We start from the raw sequence: 11007 nt of genomic DNA, 5'->3' as shown, positions 1-11007 counted from the left end.
GTTCATTTTAATTCAATGGTCCCTTTACCAACCAATACAGATAGAGCACCAAATATAGCTGCTTTCTGAGAGAAAACATCAGCTTATCTAAAATAGGCCCCAAAAGTGACAAGGGGATCCACCAAAGTAAACCCCACTTACATAAGGCCAATCACTTTTAAGCTTCTCATTTTATCAAAATATATTTGACTAATCTCAACATCAGTCAGTTTAGAACTACAGGCTAGCCACTAAGTCAGGGGACATAGGTTAAGAAATGACTGGTTAATAGTAAAATACATAAAAAATAATGTTATTATGTTTCCAGACTTTATTGTTACCCTGTACACAAGCAGAGAGGTAGTGAGGTGGGGTGGGGGAGGAAACAATGAGTCAGAGAGAGAGAAAGATGCATTAGAAACCACCCAGCATAACCTCATATACAAAGATAAAATTCATCATCATCAAAAGAATTCTCTGAGATGCTTTTTGTTAAGAGCCCACAATTTGCTTTTTCCCATGCAAAAAATGTACTATTCAAACACTGACAAACAATATCTAAGAATCCCAAGTGGAGATAATGCTATACCATTGGCTTGTCATTCATTTTAAGGACTTTTTATTGTAGAATAGGGAAGAGCTGATAGAAATGATATGGTTCTGTAGAAATAAATATTTTAGTAAAATCACACACATTTCTGCAGATCCATACACTGAATGTCTGTTTCTTTTAGAAAATCAAATACAAATGAATGTTGTTGGAAAGAAATGTATTGGAATTCCTTTTCAAAATCTTCCTTTTCCTTTTGTATACATCTTAGAAGAAATGAAATGCAATCCTTTACAGAGGCAGTGAAGTGAGAGCCTGTCTAATGAGTCTAGGATTTTGAGTAAAAGTACACTGTAGCACAATATTCACACGAACAAATAAAGATGCAGTTTGCAGTCTGCCTGGTTAAGATTTCCAGGCTCGTGTGCAGCCTCTCCCCAGTGTGTGTGGTCATATCTCTAAGCACAGCAGATTTCCTACCATGTCCTGAGTTTTCTGACCTTCAGTCCTTTGGACAGACTTCCCACTGTCTGTAATCCCCATTTCCCCTTATCAACCTGACAAACTCCCATTTATCAATTAAGGCCCAGCTGACATGCCATTTCTCATTAGTTGCCCTGACCTTTTTTCTGCCTTTTCCTCTACTGTGACTGCAGAATTATTAACTTAGCATTTGTGTTTCCAAGCACTTATATTATGTGTGCTTCTATTACAGCAACTATCACAATGCGTTCTTACTTGTGACTGTGTACATATGCCATCCACCTCTAGGCCTAGCTTCTTCAGGAAACTTTATTCCTCATTTTTCCAGTACCCAGAGGCTAGCACGTTACGTGACATAGTTTGGTGAATAGAATTCAATAGAGGAAATGTATAATAAATGAACTTTCTTTTCCCTGAGATGATATCTGTCCCAGAGAATATAGAAATATCTTTACAAGACCAATAATGAGCTTAATGGTACTTAATATCAATTATGTTCAATCTTCAATTTCAGAAATAGCTTCAGTTAGGGTTTTTTTAAACCAATGGCAGTTAAACGAAGATATTAAAGGAAATTTTATTGCAGCAATTGCTCAAGTTGAAACAGGTTTGAGAACAAATCCAATTTAAATACATGCCATTTACTTCTATTTACCTATAGGATGTTTAAAATGGAACACTTTGGGGCAGAATTATAAAAGTCTCCATCTTCAATTGTGAGTTGTGATGAAGTCTTTTTTACAGCTTTTCAAACATTATACCGTGGTTGGTTATTCAAAAGTTCAAATTATCACAGATTGTTCCACAGTCATAGATTGCTAACTATAACACTTATTTAAATGAACCTATCCTCTATGGAAAGCCCTGATTCCAAAGGATTAGCTGTTGACTTCCACAAAATGGCACAAATTAGGACAATTTTCCTAGGCCCTCTCTGTACAATTTCATGCTCTTGTAATGATGGCCAGCAACTCAGGGCACCAGCTGATGAAAAGAGGTGTACCTCCTCCAACTGGGGTTTTTTAAACACCTGTGGCTGCAAAGATTTTTAAAATCTTAATACCCAGCTAGTGATGTTATGGAGAAATTAGCATTTTCATAACATTTTGATGAGTTTTGGTAGACCAAAAAAATAACTAGTTTGGAGAGCCACGCCAAGAATATATATCAAGGCCTTTTTTTTTTTTTTTGAGATGGAGTCTCGCTCTGCCGCCCAGGCCGGAGTGCAGTGGTGCGATCTCGACTAACTGCAAGCTCCGCCTCCCGGGTTCACGCCATTCTCCTGCCTCAGCCTCCCGAGTAGCTGGGACTACAGGCGCCCGCCACCACGCCTGGCTAATTTTTTGTATTTTTAGTGGAGACAGGGTTTCACCATGTTAGCCAGGATAGTCTCGATCTCCTGACCTCGTGATTCGGCTGCCTCGGCCTCCCAAAGTGCTGGGATTACAGGCATGAGCCACCGCGCCTGGCCTATATCAAGGACTTTTTAAATCTTCAGATGCGTTCTACTGAATTTTATCCCTAAAACTCTCCCATCAAGATCTCAATGATGCCAGACGCCGTGGCTCATGCCTGTAATCCCAGCATTTTGGAAGGCTGAGGCAAGAGGATTGCTTGAGGCCAGAAGTTTTAGACCAGCCTGGTCAACATAATGAGACCTCGTCTCTACAAAAAAAAAAAAAAAAATTTTAATTAGCCAAGCATGATGGCACGCACCTGTAGTCCCAGCTACTCAGTATGCTGAGGTGAGAGGATTACTTGAGATCAGAAATTTGAGGCTACAGTGAGCTATGATCACACCACTGCACTCCAGCCTGGGTAACAGATTGAGACCCTATCTATAACGAGAGAAAAATAAAAAATGAAAGGATCTCAATGGTGATGTTTCCAGGTGCTCTCTGAGTCCTTGCTGCATGTAACACTTATTTCTTTGTGCTATTTGTTTTCTGAGAGCAAGTTCATCTTCCATTTACCCAAAAGATCTCAAAGCAGTGCCTATTATTTATGCGGTTGTCATGGCTGCTTTTCTGCTGGAGTCAGTTTTTCTCTCACTTGAATGGTTATGCAAGAATATTAGTCATTATTTGAATAACTTGGTCATATTTTCTTGCATTTATAGAATAACATATTCTGCTCTGTATCATTTGTAGCAGCAAACATAAAACCAGGTTTGATTTCAGAACAAATCCAATTGAGTTGTTCAGCTGATGGCATTTGGGGGAAAAGAAAAAAACTAGACTTGGAAACTGTCCCTCTGTTTTTAAATTGTATAACCCTTTATCAAAAGAAATCTTACACATATGTGAAAACAAATACTTGTCTTAAAAAGCAGAGCATATGTGATGGGAGAAGAAGTCAAGAGCACCAGATACCATGATGGTCCCACCTCTTTCCCTCCCCTGCTGCCTGGCCTCCTCTGAACACAATATGAAAAACACTGTCCCATTGTCTGTAAGTTCTTTTTTTTTTTTTTTTTTTTTTTTTGTGACAGAGTCTCACTCTGCTGCCCAGGCTGGAGTGCAGTGGCGCAATCTTGGCTCACTGCAACGTCCACCTCCCGGGTTCAAACGATTCTCCTGCCTCATGTCTGCAAGTTCTTGCTTGAGAGTTGAAACATTCTGGTTTTGGTTCTCTATATTTGAGTACAGAGAACTTTCATCTCAAACAGCACTTCTTGTATAGAGACCAAGAAGAATGCATAAATGGACACAGTCAAGTATGCATTGCTTTTATTTCCCATTATTTGAGTTCTTAAACGAAAATGCTATTTTCCCTGATGCATAGTTTCACTCTCTCCGGCAGTTTGGGTCTGCTGAAATGCTTGCTCCCCTTTCCATGTTATGAGAAAAAAAGAACAGAGCAGGGCAAAGATTTCTGTGGTCAGAAGACCAGCATGGCAGTCCTGGTTTTGCTTTTATCACCATGTGACCTTTACTGAACATTCACCTCCTGGTGTGTTAAATTAAACTAGCAATATTTACCTCACAGAGTTGACATTTGTATTTGATTAAACGAAATAACATAGAAAGTGCTACATAGAAGTCCATTTCTGCTGTCCACAGTGATCTTAGAGTTGGAGAATTTTGCTCCAGGTGTAAAAGATGCAAGACAATCCCTAGCAGCCATTGTTTTTACCACCATGGACTGATTCTCTTTCTTTTAAAAGACAAAATATCTAGCATTATCCCTTCCTAATTTTCTGGAGGAGGGAGGGGGTTGGCTTTCCTAAGAGCCCAGGGCTCATTCAGAACCCCTAAAACTGTTTACCAAATGCACCCCCCAACATGCCTGAAGTCAAATTGTGAAGTGGCATTGGTCGCTCAAGTGTCCCATCATCCTGAGGACATTTACCCAACCTCAAATCGCCACCTCCTTTTCCCAACACATACACACAGGAAAGCTTACCTATGTTTGATCTCATCTCCTCAGGAGCCCCCTTAGCGCAGCCAGCAAGGTGTGAGTCTCGTAATCTGAAGGTCCTGATCTCATCTCCTCAGGGTACCCTTAAGTTGTCTAAATTAACGAAGAACCTGTGGGTTAAAAAGTGGTTCACATATACATTTCACTATTGCCCTCTTGTCATTCCTATCTTCAGATCAACCTTCCTCATCATCAGGTCACTTACCTACTCAAAAGCCTTCCATTTCCTCCTGTTTTAATTCTAATTCTGATGCCCTTGAGATCCTGGCACAATCCTAACCACACAAAGTTATTTTCCACCACTTCTGTTGGGTTCCTGCCATTCAAGTCTTCAACTACCAATGTGACAAGGACCTGGGATGATCTCTCTGCTTCTATCCACTCCCTAAAATTATTCCCTCCCTCAAGGCCTAATCCTCAGACACTGAAACCTTCTTCCTACTCCAGGCCTGCAAGACCTCTCCTCCCCAAACTTTCTACAACTCTTGGAAATGAGAACACATAGTTTAGTTATTAATTAACTACTGCCTTATCTTTGTTGTTTTGTTTTAGTGTCTCTTATCTGCCTTCTTTCTCCAGCTACGTTACAAACTCTTTAAGACAGGAGTAATCCATGTTTGTGTCTCTCATCCTTCCTAGCACATGGTAGAAAATGTTGGTGGCCTGTGTGGCTTACCTTGCAAGGTATTTCATTGTAAAAGTCATAGTAACCACACCAATGGAGGAAATTGCAAGCCAGGAGGAATGCTTGGGGGAAAGACAAGTTGGCCCCCTGCGTTCTCCATGCATGCTATGTTCTCTTCTTTCCACATAGAGATCAGACCGGGACACAAGCTCACATTTTTTGGCTCTAAGAATCACTATGAATTAACTCACTGCTACGTCTCACTAGAAGTTCCCTGGAAGAGGTAAGATTTGCTTGATTGATATACAATAGAGATTCAGCTATCTAGAATACATGGGTAACAAATGAGACTCCATAGTTACATTTCCAGGTAAACAACAATTTACTCCTAAATTTAAAGCATCATCATCTTTTATATTTTAACCATTTGAGGAAATGTGCACTACATTCTAAAATGTGTAATATATTTCCCTGTTTTCTCAAACAGGCTAACATCAGCTTGATTTAATAACAGAACAAAAGCTCTCAAATTTTTCCTGACAACCTCTCCTACCAGCAGAAAAGGGTAAACATCTGTCTCCAAGAGAAGAGTCACGAAATGCCCCACTTGTATCTTAAAATATTATCTAAATTTTGTATTTAATACTAGATCTTTGCTTGTTGAAAAGTGAAGTCAATAATTTAAATCAATGGTTCCCTAATATTGGTTCAAAGTGAAACTTTGCCAAATGACCTCTTTTAGGAGGTTTACATCCTTCTTATTTAGTTAATATTTTAAAAAGCCTTCCATTATCAAATGATGTTGACAGATGCCCTTAATTGACAAAAAAAAAAAAGAGTTCCTCCCTTTTTAGTTTACTAGTACTTAAAAGAAAGAAAAAAACAGGACCTGCTATTCCAGTTTATAATAAAGCTGGGAAAAAAAGACATTTCAGAAAGGTGTTCACATGAGTCCCACATTTTCTATACCCCTAGCATGCTGCCTTATGCCCCAAGAGTATGCATCTTTATGAACCTCAGCTTTGGGGTTTGCTCTCAGGACCTCCAGAAGTAGGCGGGTTCCTGGCTCCACACTGAAAATCCCAGACCGTTATACGTGTCAGGTTTTCCCACTTTCCATCAAGTCATAGGCTGTCTGTATCTCCTTTCATGGGCCTGCTGGAACAGACTTTATCTCACTTTTACATTTTTATGATGAGGAAACCAGCTAGGAAAGATTTTATATTGAATGTAAGGATTAGAATAAGTATTCCTGAGTGTCTGAAGAATTCTCCTAGGAATAAATATAAGAGCATTAGTGTGTGAACATCGTATCTATTTGGGCCACTTGTTATAGCTACAGTCCTCTCTTCTGTATTCTTGGCTACACTACAGATTAGTAAGGTTCCTGGCAGCTAAATTTTGACTTGATGAATTATTACTGAACTTAAGCAATAGTATAAACAACAAATTTCCCACTTGAATTAAGAAATAGTACTTCATAGGAAAAGGCTGTGTAAAAAAAATCAGCCCCAAAACTCAGTGGCATGCAACAATAAACATCTATTCCAATGCTCATAGATCTGCAAGTCAGCTGGGACTCAACTCATCTAAGCTAGGCTCTGTAGGCAACTTTGCTTCAGATTGAGGATCTGACTGGGCACAACTCTGCTGCAGATTGGGCTCAGGTCTGTTCCATGTGTGTTCATTCTGAGATCCAGGCTGAAAGGGTAGCAGGTACCTGGGGAAACTCTTCTCATGGTGATGTCTAACAGGGCAAGCCCATCTACTTAAGCACATTTCAGTCCTCTGCTAAGGTATGTCTGCTAACATCTCATTGGCCAAAGCAAGTCTCATGCCAAACCCCCAAGGTCAAAGGATAGGAAAGTATTCTTCACCCACCATGAGGCCATGGCAAAGGTATGGATGTATAATCTCCCTGCAGGAGAGTGAAGAATAGTGAGAAATTCAATCTATCACAGGCTGGATAACTTCTGACCACAGCCACTAATCGTAATGGACTTTCTAGAAAAAAGAAAAAACAAGTTTTAAGGCAGTTTCTGAAAGTGGAAGGGAGATACCTTGTTGGATATAAAGTGAAAGCTTTCAATTATGATATGCTGAATAAAGGACATTATGAAGGAAATGGAAAGTCATGCTTCCTAATATGGCAGTTGCATTCGGATGCATGTAAAACTGAGTTTGCTATAGGCTGGTTTTATAAGTGATAATTGATTGCAAATTATATTGACAGTTATTGAACATAATTATTCACCACAGGAACCATCCTTAATCAATTAATCAGGGCACAATTCAACTTCACTTCTTGCATGTGGGAACAACCAATTTTTTTTCTTTTTTTCTTTTTTTTCTTTACCTACTTTGTTTGCTGTTGAAACATTTTAACAAATTAATTAGATGCTAATTCTCAGCAATAAATGAAACCCTTAAGGTGCTCAAATTGTAAACTCCACAATAAAACCTGTTTATTCTCAAAGATGTGCCTCAGATTCTGAATAAACACAGATCTCTTCCAGGGGTTGCATTCAAGGAATGGGTCCAAGGTTCTCATTGTCATCAGCCGGGAGAGATATCTCCAAGGACATACTACAGGTCTATCTCTGTTTTATTCAAATTTTAATCAAATACTTAAAAAAATACACTGAAACCAGGCTTTCTGAGTTTTAAACTGACTCAAAGATGGAAAGAATAGGTAGCATATTAGACACAGACTTAAACTTCTGAACAGGCAGAATGATACACAGAAGCTTACAAGATAAAAGTCAATAGGGAGAAAACTAATGCCGTGTTTTCAGTAGTGTTGCAAAGTCAAAGCCTCCAAACAGGATGGAGGAGATAAAAAGAGAGCCACTCACATTAAAAAAAAATCTAGCTGTTTCAGTTAACATCAAATAATAGAAATCAGCAGGGAAATGTAACTTCAAAAGCACTGTTGAATACATGGACTGCATGCATATCAATAGCGCCCAAAATAAGAAATGTAATAGTCTCATTGTCTTCTGACCTGGTCAGACTCCAGGGAGAGTATCAGATTTAGTTACCAGTGTTATTGTTTACAAAGGAAATTAAAATACAGAACTGTATATACAGGGGTCTGAGATTAGGGTAGAGAAGAGTTTCAATACCAGATTATATGAAGAATGATGGAAGAAAAAGAAGATACATTGCATGAGCAAGGGAGAAGTCAGGAGAGACACGAGAGTTGTCTCTAAATAGTTATAGCATTGGTCTGACGGAGAGGGATGAAAATAGATTCTGAGCAGCAATCTCAAAAATCTGAGAAAGTCTTCATTGACAAAACCTTCAGGAAGGCAGCTTTCAGCTCAGTATGAATCTTAGACGTCTCCTACCCAATCTCTTTGTCTCATGGAAGTGGCCCTCTTTTATAAGCACTCTGTGACCTAAGGCCCATGTCAGCCCCACAAGTCTCAAGATTCTGTACAGGAAGAACAGATGTGTCAAATTTGTTATTACACTGAATTTTTAAAGTTCTTTCCTCTATTGAAAAATCAAGTACATCTTTGCAAAATAAAAATAGAATTTTATTATAGCAGTACAAACATTTTATGCTATTCTTTATAGTTTCAAAACTATGAATATCCAATCAAACTTCATAATTGCTTTCATAAATGCCTAATTAAACTATAAATATTATTAAATATATCCATGTACAATAAGAAATGGAAACATCTGGATGAAAAATGGAAAATTTAGACAAGCAGCTGGATATTTTACCTACACAATGCTAGACACCAAGATATTCAGAAACATCAAATGGCTGATAGAATTTTGGCATTTCATCTGGATATTCAACTCTATCTTCAGCTTTATTTCAAATTATTTCTTAGAGTCTCAGCTTCTCTATTTTTTAATGGGAATATTTTATACACTCCTCCTACTGAATAGCATTATCCAGTCACAGATAAAACACTGTTTCTCTTCCTCTGCCAGCTCCCCCTACTCTGATCCCACCCTCCTTCACTTTACTATTCTACAGGGATACCAGAAATGCAGGAAGAATCAAGACAGGGGCTTTGGGGATCCCCCCCCTTCCTGCAGCCTCCTCTTACAGGCCATGTTCACTGCCAGAAAGTCCAACATGACTCTCCAATCTGGCTTTGGATGTTCTTCAACCCCTCACCACCCTGGCCCCCACTCTGTGTTTCCATCTTAAACACCAGTGATTCATTTCCAATTCCATATCCTCTCTGACCTCAGTTTCCAAGGCACCATCTCCTTTGATATGCCTGATGGCCCATGCCTTCACGATGCCTGCAGTCAAAACAATATGATGAAAATACTAATTCCAACTTAATCAGCACTACATTAAATTCAAACATTGCTGTAAGTGGTCGACATGAATTAACACATTTAATCTTCACAACAATCCTACAAGCAGGTACTGTTAATATGCCCATTTTGCATACATGGAAATTGAGGCAAGGTATTTAATAACTTGCCCAAATTCTCACAGACATAGCACCCCAGACCTCCAATACAAATTCTGGTTTTCTCACTTTGGAGCTTCTCTCTTAGCCACTACACTATACTGCCTGTCCAGTGAGTCTACTCTAATTTGTAAACTTTTTGCAAAATTAGTGTTCTCAAACTCAAAGAAGATGGTTATAATGGATTATTCCCATGTTTGAAGCAGTATCTGAAACTCTATCTCTTTCTAGAAGCCTACATATATTTGGTACATGGAAGATGACATTTTTTTCCTAAGAAATTCCAACAACTGCCTTCCAAGGATAAAAATACTTGTCCCTTATTTGTTCTCCTTGCTCTCAGAACAATATAAATGCAGCAGGTAATCTTGTACCATTTAAATATTTTACTTGTTTAACAAAGGTTAATCCACATGAATAAAATATCTCAGTTAGTCAGTCATTCATTTAACAAGTATTTACCAAACTGTTCTAGGCACTGATAAGACAAAAATCTCTACCCTCACGGAGCTGGCATTCTTGTAGGGAAGACATAATAAGCAAGATAAATATATAAATGATACAGTATGTTAAGTGATGACACATGCGAATGAGAATATAAAGCAAAGAAGAAAGAGATGCAATGCCAGAAAGGGAGTGAAACTTTAGATGCCAAATCCAGGGAGAGCATCGCAGAGAACATGACTTTTTAGTGAGACCTGTAGGAGGGAGGGCCTGGCCATGAAGCTGTGGAGGAGAGGAGCATTCAAGGCAGAAGGGACAGCCTGCATTTGGAATGGGTCTGGCATGTTCCACAAACACCAGGAAGTCAGTGTGGGCAGAGAAGAGAAAATGAGGCAGGGGTGGGGAGGGAGATGACGGCGAGAAGGATGGAAACAGAAGATAAAGGCATAAAGGCAAGGAAGAAAATAGGGAGGGGGATCTAGAACATGAAGAATCTTTTAGGCCATTATAAAGAGTTTGGCTTTCAAGAGTGGGCTGGGAAGCTACCGGAGGGTTTTGAGTCTAGGAGTGGCAAGATCTGACTTATGCTTGAGCAGGATCCTCCGACCGATGTTGAGAACAGACAGCAGCAGGGCAGGAGGAAAAAAGGTGCCAGGGAGGAGGTTAGCACAATGATTCAGGTGAAAGATGGGGGTAGCTTGGACTAGGTGGTAGCAATAGGAGAGATAAGAATTGATAGAATTCTATTTTGAAAATAAAACTGATAGAATTTGCTGACAGATGCAGGGTATGAAAGAAAAAGTGGAGTCAAGAAAGACAATGAGATTTTTGGTCTGAACAAATAGAAGAGGATTGATTAAAAACTCCTTGGAGAGAGAATCAGCCACATGTATTCACTTAATACATAATGAATATAAATTTTAAAATAGTAAAATGAATTGAAATTCCTCCAGAAACTGTTAAGTATGTGTAAAGGAAAGTAGAATAATATGAAGGTGTGTTATTAAAATATAGGATTCTTCTCCATTTAAATATGACATTGATGGTCCTATGTAACC

General features: G+C 38.9%; 1 long non-coding RNA gene across 5 annotated transcripts in view; it reads right to left on the bottom strand.

The window, feature by feature from the left end:
* Window positions 1–11007, bottom strand: part of LOC129526625 (uncharacterized) — a 108995-nt gene that overhangs the window by 48869 nt on the left and 49119 nt on the right. For all 5 annotated transcript variants that reach the window (XR_010130727.1, XR_010130729.1, XR_010130728.1 and 2 more), the window contains one exon: window positions 4418–4542. This is a non-coding gene — a long non-coding RNA (uncharacterized lncRNA). The remainder of the gene's footprint in view (window positions 1–4417; window positions 4543–11007) is intronic.

This window comes from Gorilla gorilla, chromosome 15 (assembly GCF_029281585.2).
Source record: "Gorilla gorilla gorilla isolate KB3781 chromosome 15, NHGRI_mGorGor1-v2.1_pri, whole genome shotgun sequence".
NCBI lineage: Eukaryota > Metazoa > Chordata > Mammalia > Primates > Hominidae > Gorilla > Gorilla gorilla.
The sequence above is the reverse complement of the archived record's forward strand: the minus strand, read 5'-3'. Positions and strand labels throughout refer to the sequence as shown.